Below are 21,255 nucleotides of genomic sequence, written 5' to 3' on the forward strand. Positions count from 1 at the left end.
CCCAATTTGCTGGGTATAGTGGTGTGAACCACCATGCCCAGCTATCAGTTGAGAAGTTTTCAGCCATTATTATTTCCAATATGTCTTTCTCTCTGACTTTTCATTTGAATATTGCCATAATTCACTTTTAAGTCTGCTTTGTGGCTGTGTGCTTTAGTAGTTGTTTTTGTTTCTTCATTAATTTTATTGTCTTAAGAGTGGATAATTTCAAATGATCTCTCTTGGAACTTAGTCTTCTTCGTATTTGGGTTGCAGTTTAATATTCCTATTTTATTTTATACTCAAGTTTTACTATTATTGCAAAATTTGGTTCTTCTTTACAGTTTGTACTTTTATTTATAATCTTTTTGTTGACACCTCTTTCCTGTTTTCCTTAGTTCTCTATCCATGTTGTCCCTTAGCCCTTGAGGATATTTAAGTCTGACAGATGTCTTTTTGTAATATGTCTTAAGCCTTTTTCTAGTTCCCACTGTTGCTTTAGGCAGATTTATTTTGGTCTTTTGGGTAGGTCAAGTTTCCCTTTCTTTCTTTCTTTCTTTCTATCTTGTTTCTTTTTTAAACTGGTCATTTGAAGGACAGTCACTATGCCTATAGAATTTATAGACTAGATCCATACAAGGCAAACTGTTCAGTTATCATCCAGGAAGTACAATGTCTTCTCAGTTCCATTGGTGGCTCAATCTTTCCTGGAATTTCCTAATATGCTTATATTCATTCCTTTTAAGTGTCTGTTTCTGACAGTCCTCATACACATTCTCTGGGACTTCTGATGTTCTATTATATTTACTGCTCTTGTTCCTTGACCCCAGTTGCTATTAGTTGTGCAGGCCTCATGAAGATCAACACCTCATATTCAATAGAGCTTTAAACTTCCTTATACCCAAGATCTAAAATATGCTACCCTTCTTTTCTGAAGTGAATACTGAGTCAAGTGAGACAGAACACAATCTCCCAGACATCCCTTCTGAGATGCCAGAATGTTGAAAATTACTTGTGTTTGTTTCTTTGGTCAGAGCAAGTTAGCAGCACTGTGTATGTTGCTTCCAGTTTTGCTGTTCCATGTCACAAGAAAGTGGGGCAAGTTGAACCAATATGTCATGAAATTTCCTATTTGGATTTTTTTTTCCTGAAGTGGGTAATCATTCATTTCATAGCTGCAGAATGTGGATTGATTTCTACACTTGCCAAAATTTTATTCCCTAGTATGTTGTTGTCATTTGGAGTTCTAATGGGAGAGCAAGGGCTGGGAGCATCCTAGTCTGCCATCACCATCCCTTTATTTTCTGGAGGCTCATTTTATGATATACAGTTTTTCTGTGTTTTCATTTGAATTTTTCCCCTCTTCTCAGAGTCACTTTTGTTTTTCAGTTTTGGACAGTTGGACTACAGAGTCTTGATGAGGGTCTCACTGGGTGTGTTTTCTTGGAATTTATCACCTTGGTGTATGGGTTCATGTGTGTCATCATATTTGGTATGTTTTATGCACTATTGTTTCATGTATGTTTTGATTCTCTTTACGCTCTTTCTCCCTCCTCTGGTGTTTACAATTGAGTACTTGTTGGCAATGTTCATGGTTTCCTAGAAATTTCTTAGGTGGTTGTTCTAGTCATCTTTTCATCACTTTTTTCAGAAGACATGACAAGTACAGCTTTGAGGAGAAAAAGATTTTTTTTCTTGGTTTCAGGGTTTCAGTCCATGGTGAGTTGAGCACATTGTTGTCTGCCCATGGTGTGGCAGTAAGTACATGATGCCTGAAGGGTGTTGCATTGGAAAACAAGTCCAGATGTTGCCACCAAGAAGCAGAGAGAGCTTGAGTGCAAGTCATCAGGGATACTATAATCCCTAAGGTTGTGCCCCTGGTGACATACTTTCTCTAGCAATACCATACCTGCCTCAAGTTACCACTCATGAATGTATCCAAATTATCAGTCTATCAAATGGTGTAATCCACGAATTGGTTTTCAGCTCTCATAAACTCATCATTTCAACTCTGAAATGTATAACACATGAGCATTTGGGGGACACCTCATATCAAAAATGTTACTCTGCTGTTCATTCTTTCCATGCTCTCTTTACCTGCATGTCATTCCAGATAATCTTCTTAAGTTTGCAAACTGTTTTGCATGTTCTGATCCACTGTTCATCATCTTAGGGTTCTATTCACTTCAGTACTGAGGTTTTGAGTGCCCAGACTCTCATTTGGTTTCTCTTGTAATTTCCATCTTTGTATTAATATTCTTCCTTTGGTGAGTAGCCATTCTCTGGGTTTCCTCTTATATTGTGTTCAAAGTTTTCTTTAGTGGGGCTGGGGCTCAGTGGCAGAGCGCTTGCCTAGCATGTGTGAGGCACTAAATTCAATTCTGACTACCACATATCAATAAATAAAATAAAGGTCCATTGACATCTTAAAAAAACTTCTAAAAGATTTCATTAGCTCTTTAAGCATGATTTATATAGTTAACTTAAATTCTTTGTGTAGCCAGTCTTATGACATTTACACAATATCCTTGAAATAGGGCAGAGTGTCAGAAATACTGAAGGTATGAGTAATGTAAGAAATAAGGACAAGACACAGGAATAAGTGAAAAGTGGGGGCACAGTGGGATGATTCAGTTCTGATGGAGTCCATGCACTTTATTCAAGTGAGTCAGAATGCCAGTGGTATTCAGAGTGAAAGACTTCCAGAGGAAAACAGGAAGAAGATGGTAAAGACAACTTGGTTGGGGCTTAGCAGGTTATGACCATCTCCTGTGTTTGAAACTAGGACTACCTGACCCAATGGACAGGGTGTCAGCATAATCTGAGCAGTCTTGAATTGGTGGAATTTCATTGAGTGTTCCCAGAAAAGCAACCCCCTTGATATGGCTCAAATAACCCATATTTCATTCACAGCCTCCAGCATCTCCTCCTACTTAATTTTTTAAATGTAAGTGTTGTGTGGTTCCATGAGGTTCTTGGATCTTTTTTCTGAGGGTGTAGCAATCTATTGTAATAACACAGAAGAAAATTAGTAGCAAACACATCATTCCAAAAATAAAGCATGCAGAATGTTTCAACATATTCCCAGGATTAAAGCCATTTAAGTCATGAAGTATTTCTTAAGCTACAGATGCAGGATCCATGAGATTGATCCTGCTTTTCTGAATATCCTAGATGTGATGATATCACCCCATGAGGTCCACACTGTTGTTATTGCTATGCAAAATGCCCACCAGATGATTTTTTGCCTTTATCCAATCCCATTGGGAAGAATTATATTTGGCTGCAGTAACACAGACATAGCCAGCATGGCATCTAAGCCTTTGCTTAAATTTGAGAGTGGAAAGTTAATTACAACAGTAGCTTTCAAAGAATTTAATTTAGTCTCAATCTTTTCATCAATATTTACCTGATTCACAAGGAATTGGAAGTATTTTGAGCCACATTATAAAGAAAATGAGCATTTTGAATGTTTTGAGATAAGGATAAAGAAGGTGTCACAGTTGAAACTATACAGGATGTTATATAATATTTTTCTGTTTTTCTTCTTGCTCTTATATTTCCAGAAGTTAAACCATAAGGAGATTGAGCACTGGCCCACAGGCCACAGTTGGAGCCCTCTTCACATTTCCTGTCTATAAAGTCAGGCATAGGGCTGTTTATATAATGGAGAAAATCCAAGTCAACCATTAAATGCCACAGATCTTTTTGGATGCCATCATCACTTGAAGTCAGAATATTACCACCAAATCCTCCAGGAATCATGGAATCCTGACATTGCTGTCCCTTACCAGTTCTTTGAGAACAATAAAAAGTATATCTACCATTTCTAGAGATTTTATGTTGCACTGGGAAGACATTTGCACATTCCATCCATTTAGGAAAGCTGCTAAGTTCCATTGCAGAATGATTATTGCTGTAAGTGCGATAATGATTAGCCAGTCTAGGCCCCCTCATATGCTACCTTTTCCTCAAAGGTTACTTTTCAACAGCCAACATGTTTATCATGGGACCAACATATAGGTAAATTTCCACTATAGCCAGTATCACTAAACCCAGTTACATGAATAGGTGTATCTTGTTTATATGTAAAACCTCCTATCATATGAGTGTCATTAGTAAATACTGGGATGGACTCTCCAGTCCACCTTGCTGGGTGTACTGAAGGTGGGTCTGAGAAATAGGTCCAAAAAGTTTCCCCATGAACTCCACTTACTTGGCAGCTCAATGGAGCCAACATAGCCACAAACATTGTGGTTGGAGACTTAGTACGTCCCTGTTATTCAATCATCTGGTTGGCCTGATAACATCAGCATTTTTAGTTGTCTCTATAATGGCATGTTGAGCTTTCTGGAAAAAAGGCTGTATCCTGTATCATTACGGAATCTGGTCTCATCCATTGTCCTCTTTGTAAGTGTTTCCACAAAACTAAGCCTGACAAGTATTGTAGGAGCCCTGTGTTGCTCAGCAGCGGTGAGACTTTTTTTGGTGGGGTAGGGGATACCAGGGATTGAATTAAGGGACACTCAATTACTGAGGAGCATCTCCAGCTGTGTTTTGTACTTTATTTAGAGACAGGGTCTTAAAGAGTTGCTGAGGCTGGTATGAACTTCCTTAGCCGCCTGAGCCAGTGAGATTGCAGGTGTGCACAACCAAACTGGCTGGCAGCAGGAAGACTTTTAAAAATTTAAAAATTGTAATGTTAAAACAAGAAGAGCATGACAAACAAATGTGTGGGGTACTATCACCCCCTTTTGTCTTTTGTAAAATAGTTGAATAGTTGGTATATGCTGGAACATCATTAGCCTTAAATTGTAAAATATAAATTAGTACTGTCAAAGAAGCTAAGTAATGAGAAACAACATGAGTGTTTTCTTTATATGAGCAGTGGCAAAAATGAAACAAGAACAAGTATCAATAATAACATGAACATAACATGGTTTGCCAAAGTTGAGGGGTATGAGTTACATCCATTTGCCACAGTTGATGTGGCTATAAACCAAGGGGATTTACCCAAGTGGATGAAGCTGGAATGTGAATCACACACTGTGGGCAAGAGTGAACAATTTGCTGAGCTTCCTGTCATATAATATGATTTTTGTGTGTGGATTGGAAGCATTCTGATGATGTGAGGAATGAGAAGCTTGAGCACAGTCATATGGAGACATTTGTACATGAGCCACTATAAGTTTATCAGCCTTAGCATTATCTGATGTTAAAGACCTGGAAGTTTAGAATGAGCTCTAGTATGACCAATAAAACAAAGATATTCATGCACTTGAACTGTTTATTGTAAAGTATGGAATAAATGGAAACAGAAGACACAGGGAAGAATTGATGTTGCAGATCAAATTTGAAGGTCGTCCTTCTGGCAGAATTCTTTTCTGTGAGATGTCAGTCTATTCTCTTAAGTTTTCGAACTGCTTGGATGAGACCCTCCCACAGTGGAAGGTAATCTGTTTTAATCAAAGTCCACTGACTGGATATACGAATTCCCACCCCACGCCCAAAACAAAAACTTTCACAGTAACATTTAACTGGTGTTTGGCCCAAACTGCTGGGTATTTGTGCCTAGCCAAATCAGTACATGGAATTAACTATTACAGTAACATTGAATAATCTTCCTTATAGAATCCAGCATTTCCCAGGGTGGACAAGCAGAAAATTAAGTATGGCTGAAACAATTTTCAGAGAAGTTCAGGAAAGACAGTTATGATATGTGCCTGAGAAGCAGAGAACCCACTGATAAACTGAATTACTACCACTTGTAGTTGGCTCTCTCTTCCACCCTCTCATGAAATGTGCTTACCCATCCCAAAGAGATAACAACCCAAGTGTTCATTCACTGCCAGAATGTAGTCAGAATCCCATATCTCTGTATGATTCACACCAGTCCACATGTGAGACCCAGTTTGACCTTGCTTAAGTCACAGCTGTGAATTCCAAATACCAGCATACAGTGTTAGGCATATGCAGCCTGATGTAGGAAGTATAGAATGAGCTATGTGTTGTGATTTGGATCTTAAATATCCACGAAAGGTCTATAAATATTTCCTCATCAGCCTCTGGCAATATTGAGAGGTGATGAAACAGTAGGCGGTGGGTCCTACTGGAAGGAGGTTGCATGGTTGTGGACCTGCCCTTGAGGGGGATATTGGGACCCTGGCCTCATGCTCTCTACTCCCCAGCTGCCATGAGGTGAGCAGCATTACTCCAATATGTGATCTCTGCCATGATGTTCTGCCTCCATGGAGTCTCCAGAACCATGAAGCTGACCAAGTATACATAGAAAGAAATCTCTGAAATGTTCAGTCAAAATAAAGTTTACTTCCTTGTAATTGGTTTACCTTACATATGCTTTCAAAGCCACAGAAAGATGACTAATGTAATGAGGTAGATAAAAGATCAAAATGCCTGCTGTACAACACTCCTTAGATATTGCAGGGCAGATAATTTAATGCTATCTTTTATGGAGTGGAGTTTATTACTCAATTTGACAAGAGTTCTTTCACATTATTGTTTATCTCAATTTTTTGTAGGGCTCTTGGGTCTTTTCTCTGAGAAAACTTTCTGTTTTCATCTTGGATTTTTCTTTTTTTAAGTTTTTTTTTTTTTCCGTAGATGCCGATGGACATGATTTATTTGTTTGTTTGTTTGATTTACTCTTAAGGCTCAAACCCAAGGCCTCACACATCCTAGACAAGCACCCTGGCACTGAGCTACAACCCCAACCCCTTGGCCTTTTCTTAAGTAGACATTGAACAATATGCCCTTATCTTTCTTAGAGTAATTAGGTTTCTCATCCAGAGTCTTGCATCTAGATAATTGGGAATACAAGGGTTGTTTTAAGTCTCAAAGATATTTTTACCCAGACTGGGCACTATTTTGATAAATATTTTCTCACAAACAATTTTCTTAATTCCTACAGTTATTCCTTAATCACTCTCCCTGATTCCATGGCAGGCCCATGGTAACCAGAAATAAATTCCACCCCAGAAAGCCACTATTCTATTGAGCATATCATTCACGATATAGCCAGTAAACAATATTCACCCTTGTAATTTGAATTAAAACACATATATGTGTATAAGTAGACATATGAATCTATATATACATATGTATATATGTATGTGTGGTCTCATATGTGAAGTACAGATAACACTGAAAATGTAAATGGGAACCACAAGATGTAATAGAGCTTTTTTTTCAAGGAACAAGGGAAAGTAAATAAGGAAGAATTGTCAATATACAGAAGAGGGCCCTGAGGCCTAGATTCAGAAGTAAGCACAAAGTGCAGTGCTGCAAGAAAATGTGGCCTTCTCCAGGTAGATGTAGGCTCATGTGGTGATGTGCAGAGGGGACATTATTTGGAAGAACTGAAGAACTCTCAGATGAGTAAACCTGCATGAACACTTGTTTGGGCTGCTTACAGAGGAAGTTGTTCTCTTAGTGCCCTTTCTGCATGTTGCTCTCCCACTAAGCATTAAAACCTACATATCCTGGTATATATGGGGCAGGAAGGAAATTCAGAATTAGCATCAGGAGAGAAGAGGTTCTCAAACATCTTAGGCTTCTTTGGATTAATTTAGATGCAATCACAAATAGGCAGAGTACAACTAGCTCCCTTAGTATTAGCAGTTCTGAGGTTGGAGTGCCAGTGGCTCTCAGATTGTAGCATTAGCAGCACTCCCCATATGTTCCTGGCACCCTGAGCCAGCAACTCTCTATCATGGAAAGCCATCACCAAAATGCTTCAAAACTTCATACATCTTTAAACCTCTTGAATTCAGTAAAGAGAGAAAAGTATTTATGCACTGTTTTATGATATCTTAATGTGTCATTTCTGTATTACACCATGTGAAATGCAACACTAGACAACATTTCTCACACTGCACGTTTTCTTTAGAATTCATGGAAATGCAGGGTTGTGGGTTGAAGTTTCAGCTCAGAGGTGTGTATAGCACTCACCTAGCATGCATGAGGCACTGGGTTTGATCCTCAGTACCACATGAAAATAAAATGAAGATATTGTGTCCATCTGTAACTAAAAAATAAATATTCTAAAAAATGCATGTAGCTAGTCAGAAATTGTTTTGCACTTGGGAATTCCATTGGTTCAACTTCACTTTTTTCCTGAGTAAAAATTATTTATTGTCTTTATTAATTGGAAGGAGAACCAATACTATTGGTCTAAGTTTATGCTAATTGGGGTTTGGAAAAGTTGTGCAGTGGGCATCCCCACTGTGGGCAGGATTTGTTGCGGCAGGATAGCAGATCGGCTTGCCTCAGCTCACTTTGGTTTTGGCCTGCCAGACTCAGGTCTTCCTGAGGCAGGGGTAGAAGAGTCAAGGTCAATTAGATGGACTTATCAGAGGGACCCTCAAAACAACCAGGTTTTAAGGATATGCATGTAGAGGTATACAGGAAAATGCATCTTTTAAGTCTAAAATTGAACCATTTGGAATGTTTAAGAATCTGGGATAACAAGGTGTAAGGATCGAAGACCAAGGATGTATGGGAACCACTACCTCATTTGTTGATCTGAGGTCCTGTACTGGTCTCCATTCCCCATTGGACTTCCGTGGGTGTATTACATGAACTTTAACAGCGTCTCAAGAGGCCCTGTCACTTGAAGTTACCTATTATAGCTTGCAACCATTGTTTAGTCTCTGGTTTCAGGGGATACTTGTTTTGGTGGGGAAAGGGTGTAGAATCTTTGAGATGAATGTGTACAGGAGCAGGTCCTATTGCTTCTCACCTTTTTCTCACTGTGTAGCTCAGACTTCTAGGTTAATCTCAGTTTCTACTAGGGGCAGACAAAGTACTAGTTCTGCTGTCATATGAGAAGTGTGATGCTTAGGTGGGTCAAAATATCTCTTTCCATAGGGCAGTGGGACTTTCAGGAATTATCAAAAGGACATGTGAGAAAAGATCTTCCCAAGAGCAGCTAAGAGGTTGGGAGAAATATCCAGTCACAGGCTTTTTTGACACTCACCTTATTGTTGTACTGTGAGAGGAGAGGAGGCCTGGGTTTGAGAGGAGTTAGAAAAAATGGTACCAGTGTCAAGAAGAAATTAATTTTCCTTTCCTTGACAGTCAAGGTCATCCTGGGCTCCTATACAGAAATAAAAGTCTGAATAGTTGGGAACCTAAGAAGGATTCCCTAGGACCCATCATTCCTATTGTTGGACTGTTTGAAGTGAGGGATTTTTCCACTGGACTTGCCTGTGAGTGTATTCTAACCACCGGTGATCCCCTTCAGTGGCAGGTTAGGGTGTTGGTGGCATCCGTTTGTTTCATGGGCAGTCTTTCTTGTAATGTCCCTCTTGGCCACAGTTCTAGCAAGCTATGGTGGGAGCAATACCACTCTAGGGACCTTGTCTACTGGATTTAGCCATCTGTAGGGCTGTCATAAGGGCAGTTGCCTTTCTTTTGTTCTCTCTCTCTCTCTCTCTCTCTCTCTCTCTCTCTCTCTCTCTCTCTCTCTCTCTCTCCTCATCTTCTTCCTCCTCCTCCTCTTGGTCATGACTGTAAAACACCCAAGTGGCATTTTTTAAGAGACTATCTAAAGTGTTGTCTCCTTTTTGCAGTAGATTTTGTAATTTTTTTCCTAATGATTGAGTTATGAATTTGTTTTTAGGTTGTTATGCTGGGGAAACAGGAAACATTGAGGTATATTTAATTAATGCTTCCCTGAGTCTTTCTAAAATGGTTGTGGAAGTTTCTGCATTCTCCTGTGTTACCAGAGAGTTTGAAATAATTTAGAGATTTAGTATGGGTTTTCCTAAAGCCCTGTACCACACAGTTCTGAAAGTACTTTCCCTTCCATTGCCCCATGTGACCATCTGCATCCCATTTTTGATCCTCCTAGAGAACTGCCTATTGCTCTGTTGCCTATGTTTCTTCTGAGTCCATTTCAGTTAGAAGGAGTAGGCCTCCTGGGACTTGCACTATATATCATTCATCCCCAGAGGATTCAGCCACCCATAAAGCATCCTAGTGTTCAGTGCTAGAGAGAATTTGGTTCATTAACATCATTATGTCTTTCCAAGGTAGGTCAAAATTTGGTTAATGCCATGAAATATCTCTGTATATTTATCAAGGTCATCTGGGAATCTTTCTAAGTCACTCTTAATTTGTCTCACGTCTTGCAGAGAAAAGTGACCTGTATTATAATGAGTCTTTTGGGACTCTTTCCTATGACTTGTAGATATAGGAAGGAGGCTGAAGTGCATTCCTCCTGATTCTCTATTCCCTCAGGATGTTGGGGCTCTGTTGGCAAACCCTGAGTAAGGAGGGCATAAGTGCTTAGAAAAAGGCTTTTCTGTATTTGATCCTTCTCTAAGAGAAACTGCTTTCCATTTTAGCCTTTCCTGATATATTTGCCATCATACTCATACTTAGAGCCAGTAAAGTTCTATTCTATTTGCTGCAAATATTGGTGCTAATATAGCTTGAGAATCTTTGGATTGCATTTTTTAAGTGTAGCCAAGAGTGAAGAATCAATTTACATTGGTTGCATAATTTTGGGTTGTGTCTCCAGGAAAAAAAAAAAAAAAAGCTTGTTATGTATAGGGTACCTGTGGCCACTTTTTTCTCCCTTTTACAATCTATGTTTAAGTGTAAACTGGATTACAGTTTATACTTCCCTCAGGAGGCTATTTTTCCACATCCTCCAGCTGGTATTCAGGCCAAACTTGGGCTCAGAAAAATACCAGACACTTCTTCTTTAGGGTCTGAGTGTCAAAGGAATACCAATGTTTCAAAATACTTCTTCAAGGAGTCCTGTGCCAGGTGAAGTATAACCCATCTGAAAGACAAAGGGGAAGAAGACATCCTTTGGCATCCCTCCATTGTCATATTGAGGTATCCCTCAGTGCCATGTGGACCTGAAAGCCATGGATGACCACCCCTTGAATCCTGCTAGGTGGAGTAGTTGCTCTTAGCACCACAAAGTACTATGATCCTCAAGACATTAGTGACCACATTTCGAGGCCTTCATAGGTTTTGGGATGGTCATATTAGTTGTGCTGACCAATGCATTATTCAAAATTCCTTTCCTGTGTCATTTCCCTCTTAAAAGGAGTGATCCTCTGTTTTTCTGTACTGTTTTGCCATGTATTGTAGAGGCAGTATAAACAGAGTTACATGTCCTGGAGGAACCTAGTTATTATGCTAAAAGAGAGCCATGTCCCTCTAGGTCATGTGCCCTAAAGAAGATTCTAGTCTTTCCTAATATATTTGTTATCATATTCATTCTTAGGGCCACTAAATTCCTGTTGTGTTACCACAAACATTAAATCTATTATGGTTTAAGAGACTTTGAATTGCGGATTGTCATGCTGTGTCTCCTTCTTCCTGGGTTCTGAGCACCAGAATCCCCTCCATGCAGTGGGAAAAACAAAACAAAACATTTCTTGGCTCTCTCCCCTGGTGGAAGCAAAGTTCCTAATCTGAAGTCTAGACTAGGAGAGGTATGAACTGGCAGGGTTCTTCTCTGAACTGGCAGGATTTGGAAACCCAGAGAATGGGACCTTGCTCCTGAGTGAAGCTCACCATAGACAGCATGGGATTTGGGTCCTAACCGGTGCACTAAGGATTGAAAATTCCTCAAAACCTCATTCATGTGCTCTATTGAAACAATTGAGGTTTCAAGGGGTATGAGAAATCAGAATCTACATGGTGTTTACAGCGCATGTGTGAGAGAGACACAGAAGGGAATAGAAGGGAAGAAAACAGGAGCAATAGACAATGTGGCTCACTCTCTGGTTATTAGTGTCTTACTGTTTTTCAAAGATTTTGGATCAGACTAAGACATTGTGTTAGAATCCAAGATACACCAGGTAAGGGACCCCTTCCCACCATTGAGTCCAGTCAGTCTGAAAGTGGAAAAAAGAAGCAAACACTTAATGGATCCATTGACCTGTTGTATTCCTCAGAGAGAGGTTGAAGCTGAGCTTGACCAAGATTCCTACTTTAGTGACAAAAGAGATTGAACAAGCCTCCTCCAGTAAGTCTGACACCTGTGGCTTTAGACTGCAGCTGCACTATTGAATTTTAGGTGGGTGACAGGCATTAATTATTTTTGAAAGAGAGAGTGATTTCTAAAAGGAGTATAGAACTCCATAAAATAAGGAGATAGTTTGTTGCTCCATTTCAGTCACCCTCCATAGAAGCCCCAATTTGGGCACAGAAAGATGAAACTAGATTCTCTACCCCTGTTAGCAGGGAAACTGGGGGTTTTCTGCTTCTGCTGGCAGGTGAAGTCTGTGTCAAGTGCAGATTTCGGCAGCTAAGAAGTGGTGCTCTCATTTCCATTTCAGAGGATTTGTCGCTGATATACAGGAATGCCTTTGATTTATGCGTGTTGATTTTATATCCTGCCACTTTGCTGAATTCATTTATTAGCTCTAATAGTTTCTTTGTAGACCCTTTTGGGTCTGCTAGGTATAGAATCATGTCATCTGCAGATAGTGATAATTTAAGTTCTTCTTTTCCTATTTTGATGCCTTTAATTTCTTTCGTCTGTCTAATTGCTCTGGCCAGTGTTTCGAGAACTATGTTGAACAGAAGTGGTGAGAGAGGGCATCCCTGTCTTGTTCCAGATTTTAGAGGGAATGCCTTCAGTTTTTCTCCATTCAGAATGATGCTAGCCTGAGGCTTAGCATAGATTGCTTTTACAATATTGAGGTATGTTCTTGTTATCCCTAGTTTTTCTAGAGTTTTGAACATAAAGGGATGCTGTACTTTGTTGAATGCTTTTTCCGCATCTATCGAGATGATCATATGGTTCTTATTTTTAAGTCTATTGATGCTGGGAAAACTGGAAATCCATATGCAACAAAATGAAACTGAATCCCTTTCTCTCGCCATGCACAAAAGTGAATTCAAAATGGATCAAGGAGCTTGATATCAAATCAGAGACACGCCGTCTGATAGAAGAAAAAGTTGGCTACGATCTACATACTGTGGGGTCGGGCTCCAAATTCCTCAATAGGATACCCATAGCACAAAAGTTAATAACTAGAATCAACAAATGGGACTTACTCAAACTAAAAAGTTTTTTCTCAGCAAAAGAAACAATAAGAGAGGTAACTAGAGAGCCTACATCCTGGGAACAAATCTTTACTCCTCACACTTCAGATAGAGCCCTAATATCCAGAGTATACAAAGAACTCAAAAAATTAGACAATAAGAGAACAAACAACCCAATCAACAAATGGGCCAAGGACCTGAACAGACACTTCTCAGAGGAGGACATACAATCAATCAACAAGTACATGAAAAAATGCTCACCATCTCTAGCAGTCAGAGAAATGCAAATCAAAACCACCCTAAGATACCATCTCACTCCAGTTAGATTGGCAGCCATTATGAAGTCAAACAACAACAAGTGCTGGCGAGGATGTGGGGAAAAGGGTACACTTGTACATTGCTGGTGGGACTGCAAATTGGTGCAGCCAATTTGGAAAGCAGTATGGAGATTTCTTGGAAAGCTGGGAATGGAGCCACCATTTGACCCAGCTATTCCCCTTCTTGGTCTATTCCCTAAAGACCTAAAAAGAGCATGCTACAGGGACACTGCTACATCGATGTTCATAGCAGCACAATTCACAATAGCAAGACTGTGGAACCAACCTAGATGCCCTTCAATAGATGAATGGATAAAAAAAAATGTGGCATTTATACACAATGGAGTATTACTCTGCATTAAAAAATGACAAAATCATAGAATTTACAGGGAAATGGATGGCATTAGAGCAGATTATGCTAAGTGAAGCTAGCCAATCCCTAAAAAACAAATGCCAAATGTCTTCTTTGATATAAGGAGAGTAACTAAGAACAGAGTAGGGTCAAAGAGCATGAGAAGAAGATTAACATTAAACAGGGATGAGAGGTGGGAGGGAAAGGGAGAGAGAAGGGAAATTGCATGGCAATGGAAGGAGACCCTCAGAGTTATACAAAAGTACATACAAGAGGAAGTGAGGGGAAAGGGAAAAATAATACAAGGGGGACAAATGAATGTCAGTAGAGGGGGCAGAGAGAGAAGAGGGGGGGGGGGGGAGGGGAGGGGGGATAGTAGAGGATAGGAAAGGCAGCAGAACACAACAGACACTAGTATGGCAATATGTAAATCAATGGATGTGTAACTGATGTGATTCTGCAATCTGTATATGGGGTAAAAATGGGAGCTCATAACCCACTTGAATCAAAGTGTGAAATATGATATATCAAGAACTATGTAATGTTTTGAACAGCCAACAATAAAAAAATTTTTTAAAAAAGGAAGTGGTGCTCCTCTCAAAGGTGGGTTATATCCTTCTATGTTAATGCAGAACCCAGTGGCTCGCCATCAATTCCTTTTCCTGGGATCTTTCTTGCAAATTCAAAGAATGAACTCTGCAGACCAGGAAGAGTGAGTGTAACAGTAGGACTTATTGAAGAACAGGTATAGAACTCTTGCAGTGCAAGAGGGGACCTGATAGCTGGCTTTCTCTGACCAAGTGTGCTAGTCTAGGGGTTTATATTGCCCTTGGGTCACTGTGATGTGTCCAAGCTTATGCTTAGGCTGTGGAAACATACAAATGCTATTGGTCCCTATTTATGCTAACTAGGGTTTGGAAAAGCACTAACACTATTAGATAGCCCCAATCTCACTCTGGATTTCCTCACTTTCATTTTCTGTATGCTTTTGGAAGACAGAATTTGAGTCATTGAATTGTGCATGCTTAGTGGTGTGTCAGGAACTTCAGGGCCTGTGTACAGTGTGCTTCTGCAGTGGCCATCACCCATGTGTGCAGGTGCGGATCTTGCAGGGTGATGATCAGCTTGCCCCAGCTCACCTCAGTGCTTGACTGATGCTCCAGCTTACGTGGTCCATGACTCCCCTGTTTGCTGAAATTGTTATCAGTGACCTGTAGGATGACTGTCTGGCTTATCATCTGGGGAGTAATGACAACAGGCAGAATGTATCTTGATTGTGTTGTTAGCTAAAGTTTCAAAGGGTGCCATGACTTCTTTCCCTAGAAGCCAAGCCTTCTCCACCTATGCAGGAAGTCCTTTGTCATGCTGAATATTTGTTCAGCTTGGCTATCTAGCCTCTTCCACAGGATCAGAAAAGAGGTATCTAAGTAAAATGCCATCCCCATGGCCAATTCTAGAAAATGCTCTGATGGTTCAGAAGACTGAAGGCTCCAAACATCTCTCTTACATGAGACAGAAGAGAAAGGGCCAACACTTTCCAAGAGGCATTTAAAGAAAACTTTGGGGGCTTGGGTTGTGGCTCAGTGATAAAATGCTTGCCTAGCATGTGTGAGGTCCAGAGTTCAATAACCTGCACCGCCAAAAAAACAAAAAGGAAAGAAAAAAATTGGTTTCCCTGTCTTTGACATCCATAGCTGACCCAATTATGTCACTGTGACCTAGAATTATCTTTGGTCACAGGTATATTTGAGATGACTCTATCCTTCAATCTCTTTCAATGATACCACCATTTTGAATCTCCTTAGCTGTCGTTTGTCTGCTGTATGAGGAGCCTCTTCCTACCCATACCTCAGGGAAGTCCCATGGTTTCCTGGAAGGCTTTTTTTTTTCTTTTTAAGTAAATGAGCTTCCTTCCCAATCTCCTTATGCAAAAAGTGCCTGTATCACTTACCATTGTGGTGCAGCATAACTCCTAGTGAGGTCTCAAGTACATTGTTATATTCAACCTATACATGCCTTTTATCTCAAGTAGAACAGATAGAGCTGATTGTACTAAGAACTGGTTACAGGAAAGGCTGCTGGCACTGTAAGCAGCCCTGGAAGGTCACCCTGAGGACAGTTATGAAAGAGAATGACAGAGAGCAATGGAGAGCTGCTAAGAGCTACTAGGTCTGGCTGTTGAAAGAGTTCCAGGGAACTCTCAGTAGCTACTCGCTCCTCCTGTCAGGAACACAATGGCAGAGCTGCTCTCACTGGACACTGAGGGTCACTGTCATTCACTCTTAGGGCTGTGAATGCTAAGATCTGAGATATGCTGGCCCTGGAAACTCAGAACTGATAATATTAAGGGAGGTGCACTTTTCCTATTTGTGGTTGCTCTCCAGATGGATGTTTGAACCCTCAGCCTGTTGGTAACAGAGATGGTTATGGGAGACAGTTCATGAAGGGATGTACAGAGAAGGCCCCTTAAATTAACTGAGGCCATGTAAATATTAGAGTCTGTAAACAACATAGTGACTGGGTTTCTGTTAAGCTTTTGATCTGTTTTTCTTCCAGGATCAGTGGAAGGTGCAGGCTAAATATGGAGGCAAGCGCTTGGCCCTGCACCTGTGCACCCTGAGGAATGGAATCTGCAGATACCTCCTCCTTTCAGTCCTCACTCCACAGAGTAGCACAGACACCACAGCAGAAGGCAGCAGCCATGAGAACATTTCTCTACTAAATGCTTTTTCTTCACTCTTGACAGTCAACTCCCACCATGTATAGCTTTGCCCCAGGTAGGCACCTCTCTCCTTCTCTCATCCCAGTTCCCACCTTTGGCCTTGCTCCTACATTCCCAGTGCCCTCTCCTTGCCCTCCCTTTCCTGAGGACTAGCAGGATCAGTTCTGAATGACAAGGATCTTTGCCCCTTGTGCTGCAGGATGTAGTGAAGGTGAGATCTCACCAAGACCCTTCCTGAGAGGTTGGCTCACCAGATACCTATGCTACTGTCTTCAATGTCTCTTCTTCTTCCTCTGGGGTCTGATGACTGACACTTCCTCTCAGATGCTGGGCAATAGGAATCAGCCCCAGAGCCATATGTTTCTTTCCAGAGACCTGGAGATGAGACCCAGAATAGGGTGTCTTTCTGGCATGCATTGAGTGTCAAGCTGTAGCTCATTTCATAGATTGGCATCAGGAGGGGGATAGGGATGAGGACTCTTCTTTGGGGCTGAGGAGCCTGTGGTGCTCAGCCTCCAGGGATGAAGGGATCTTTGTGAAGTCCTCGGTGTGGGACAGTTTGCAGCACAGCAGAAGGTGCTGGGAAGCCAGGAGGATGTCCGGGGTATGGAGGGTCATGGTTGTCCTCACTAAACACCTCTGCTTTCTCATGTGGCTCCCGTAGGAGAAGTTCTGCTGGGACCCACTGCCCTTCTCTGGCCCAGGCTTAGAGAAGAGATTCTGTGGTCCATGGAAGAGTTGAGGACTGGATGGGACCCATTGAGGAAGACTCACAAGAGTGCAGGATGATACCAGTGTGCTTTCATTATAGGACCTAGGGTTATGTGACCCTGAATCTCTTAATTTTCTATGAGGTGACCCCTGGTGGGCCAGATCTACATATAGGACTCATGTCCAGTGCTATCACTATGTCCCTCTATACCTTGGCTGGCAACTGATTTAGAAGCACTTTAGTCAGGGTAAAGCATAACTTTGGGCCACCTACACTGATAATTTCTACTTTGAGGGCAATAGTTGCATTTTCACCAGCTACAGAACAGAAATGGCCCATGCTCAGTCTGTATTGGGTATGAGGGTAGACAGAGGGACTTGGGGGATGTGTAAAAATGAATGGGAGGTATCACCTGTCTTGGTGTCAGACTGAAGTTCTGATGGCCATTCTGCTGGGTGAGTCCTTCCTCCTGGTCCAGCTCTTTGGTTAGGGTCAAGATATCCATGTGTAGTCCTATGAAAAGCAATGCTTCCAAGAAATGGGGGTGTGGAAAATGAAGCCTGCACCTGGAGGAGAAGAAGAAATTGTGTGTGGCCTTGGTAGGAAGTGTCCCCAAGCCCAAGACACCTCTGGGACTTGTAGGAAGCATGGATGATGTCTTCTGGTTCACACCATGGAGTTGTTAAATCAAGACCATGAGCTACCCCACCCAACAGACAAACAGTGCTGAGAATGTGAAGAATAAAACATAATTCCATGAGTCCAGGCTGACATTCCCAAAGTCTTGTAGACACCTGGATCCCCAGCCCAGCCCACCTTGGTGAAAAAGTCCTCTTGGAGAACAGCTCATCAGTCTAGGGCAGGAGATTTAGATCTTGATACACATTGTCCCCTTTTAGATGTCACTCCATTTCATTCTCTTCCAAGTTTCCCATGGACTTCGCTATGGCCAAATGTGGGCCTATCCACATGGTGAAGTTGGGAAACCCCACCAGATGTTCATGATGTCCATCTATACAGTTATGACTTCAAGTGTGACCTAGTCAGGCACTTTGGTCTCTGGATACCTGCAGTATTAGACTTCTGGTGGGTGAGCCTCAGGGCCAGTCTTTCTGGAGGTTCACACTAGGACAGAGGGTAAGAGGGTGATGCATACATGGTTGTTCTAGCTGTGCTCCAGCCATTCAGCGAAAGAAAGTGTTTAAGGGATCTACTCTGGTCCAGGATGGCCCTGCACATTCTGACATCAGGAACCATTAGTGGAGACTCTGCAGCAGTGGTACAATGTATGTCATGTGGGAGGACATTTTGAGATACCCATATTCAATATACTTGGGCCACATGGACTCATGTCCTAGGCAGATGGTGTGTTGACTCTTTACATAGGCAGGGGGAGAGAAGGTAGCACCTTGGACTAGGCTATATCCACTTCAAATCCAAGGGCAGCTGGAATCCCAAATGCTCAGGGGCTGTTCCACTGGCAAGAGAAGTGCCCTATTCTGAAAAAATGTTCACATGTGTGCTATCACACTCCATTATCACCTTTGTTTTAATCATAAATTTTTATGGGAATGTGTTTAGCTCTCTCTTGCTGCACAATCTCAAAGACTGGAGAATGTGGAAGATTGAGCCTCTGTGGGACTGGATGTGTCTGACACTGGAATCTATCATCAACTGAAGCTTTGGGTCCTCTACCTCTTCAGCCTCAAAATCCACAAACCTGACAGGTAAGCAAGACATAGGATTATTTAAAAAAAAGATTTCTTATTGGAAAACTCAAGCTGTAGCTTCATAGCAATGAGGAGCTGGTAGCAGGCATGGGGAGTAGTGCTCAGACCATGGGCTGGGCTGGTCCCAGGAGGGATCAGTTCCCAATGCAGAAACCATTCTGAGTGCTCCTGACATCACTTAGCACCTGAAGAGAACCATGTGGTCCTTAGTGAACCAGGCACATTCCTTTAAGATCCTCCTGCACTTATTCCAGGCTTCTCATGTCCCTGCCCTGAACCACACAGAAAAGCCAAGCATCAGCATCTGGTCAAAGATATGATTTATGTAAGACAACTTTCTCTCTATGAATGCTGGGGTTAGGACTATATACCAAGAACACAAGACTCAGGAGAGGTCATGCGAAAGTCCAAGCTGTGCTGAAAGTAGTGGAACACTGGGTTCCCACCCCAACCCACCTTCCAAAGAGGGCTGTATTTCATTTGTTTGAATGGCGAGAATTACATGGATTACAAGGCCAGAGGTGTGTGCTTGGGGCATCTGAGACACTGGCGTTCCCTGATCATGTTTTTTGAACTCTAAATCTTTCTGAAACATCAGGGTGTTATTGTGGCATTGTTCATGAGCAGGGGTGATCCATATGCTAGAAGATGCTTTATTTTCCAGGTGGTTGGCCAACCCCAAGGTAGTGAAACTTGTACCCTGTGAACAGACCTCACTGATGGTGGACACCCCATGAGCTTGGCTGGTTACTGCCCTACACCCTAACCCTGAACCTCTAGGCAGTGGTGGAACTAAGAACGTTGAGGTCAGAGCTTCTGGGACTATTAGAGAGTGTCCAGCACTCCAGGTAGAGGGAAGTAATGCTTGGAGATGTAAGGGTTCAGTGGTTTTCTCTGTGGTAGCAGATGCTCTTCCTGGCTGGGTGAGAAGCTCCAACAGAGCCAGCTGTTCAACCCATGTTCCCTAGCACTTAGGCCTAGCCCCAGATATCTGACACACTTTTCTGCCATCTCATAGATCATCTGATCAAAGGTATGCATTGACATTCCTGAAGACCCCTCCACAATCCCTCCTCCAGAGTCATGGTAGGCTCCAGTCCAGATAGGGGCCAAAGCACTGGCCTGGGTTCATCAGGATCAGTCACATTGCAAGTTGACCTGACCCAACACAGGCCTTGCCTTTGCCTCTTCTGTCCAGTCACTTTGACCACCCCATGTGGGCTCCCTGCATCCAGGACATGCTCTATATACTAGAGAGAACATCAAGTACCATACTGGAATCTGATTTCTCTTGAGTTCTTGATGTTTTTGTGTATTGTGACCTGAAAGTTTTGGCCTGCAGAATGCATGAGTGAATGCCCTAACCTCCATGAGATGGTGGCTTCAGTGGCTCTTAGTATTTTAATGATGTCATCAGGGTAGAGTTCCCATGATAGTACTAGTGCCCTTCTAGAAAAAGGAAGGGATGCTAAAGCTCTCTTAGCCATAGGAGGTCACAGGCAAGGTAGCCATTGTCTCAAGCCTGGAGGGAAGAACTCGCTGTCCATTAAATCTCACACCATCTTTCTGCGGCCTCCCAAATTCAGAACTGTGAGAGATGAATGCCTGTGGTTTCAGCTTCCCATTCTGTAGCAGTACATATGGCAGCCTTATTTGAGTGAGACAGAGTACAGAGTGCCCTGGGAGCAGGGTTAAAGCCTGAGACAATGATGTACATCTCCACGGAGGATCCAAATGGAATGAGTACTCACTCATGAATTCTGCACCACCTCAATATCCTAAGCAGAAATTCCTCGGAACAATGTGGTTGGGTGTCCAGAGAGATCTATACTGGTGCCTCCCCCCGTATCTCCAACACTAGTTGTGATGTTGCCTGCCATGAACAATCAGATCTATGCTAGAAGGTGAAAATACTAAGTGAGGGACAATCATATGGAGTCAGAGAACCAATTCTAAATCCTGGCTCACATTACTTCCAGGAACCTCCTGTGACCTTACATCCGCTGAGTGATGGTGATGCTCATTGAGCACCAAGATTGCTGCACTCACAGGGTTGTGATGGGCACCTGAGATAAGGTCCATTTCCTTCCCTGGTGTGATGAACTTGGTTGGGAATGTAGGTCTCTCAGCTTATCCCTCCACCCTCAGGATGTTCCCTTTAGTTTTCCTACATCCCAGCCTCCTTTCTCCATGCCACACTTTTCCATCCATCCCCACTGCCCAGCATCACTCAGTAGACGAGAACGAAGCTGTCTTCAGAAACACTATTTCCAGGCTTACTTCTAGAAACCTGATTAATGTCAGAGGGGCCTGAAGGCTCAAAAGCAGGTCTCTATCCAACTGAGACAGGAGGGCTCAAAGTTGTCAATAGGTACTTGATAACAATTTGTGACCCTGATTCTGATGGC

General features: G+C 42.0%; 1 long non-coding RNA gene across 1 annotated transcript; it reads left to right on the top strand.

Moving 5' to 3' along the window:
* Positions 1–1,461: 1,461 nt before the first annotated feature.
* LOC124099209 (uncharacterized) lies at positions 1,462–17,258 on the top strand. Its single transcript, XR_006853875.2, has 3 exons — positions 1,462–3,897; positions 16,240–16,460; positions 17,070–17,258. It is a non-coding gene; the product is annotated as an uncharacterized LOC124099209 (long non-coding RNA).
* Positions 17,259–21,255: the final 3,997 nt, after the last annotated feature.

Source organism: Marmota monax, unplaced genomic scaffold (genome assembly GCF_021218885.2).
Source record: "Marmota monax isolate L192 unplaced genomic scaffold, Marmota_monax_Labrador192_F-V1.1 WCK01_AAM20220418_F8-fsc00574, whole genome shotgun sequence".
In the NCBI taxonomy this organism is placed as follows: domain Eukaryota; kingdom Metazoa; phylum Chordata; class Mammalia; order Rodentia; family Sciuridae; genus Marmota; species Marmota monax.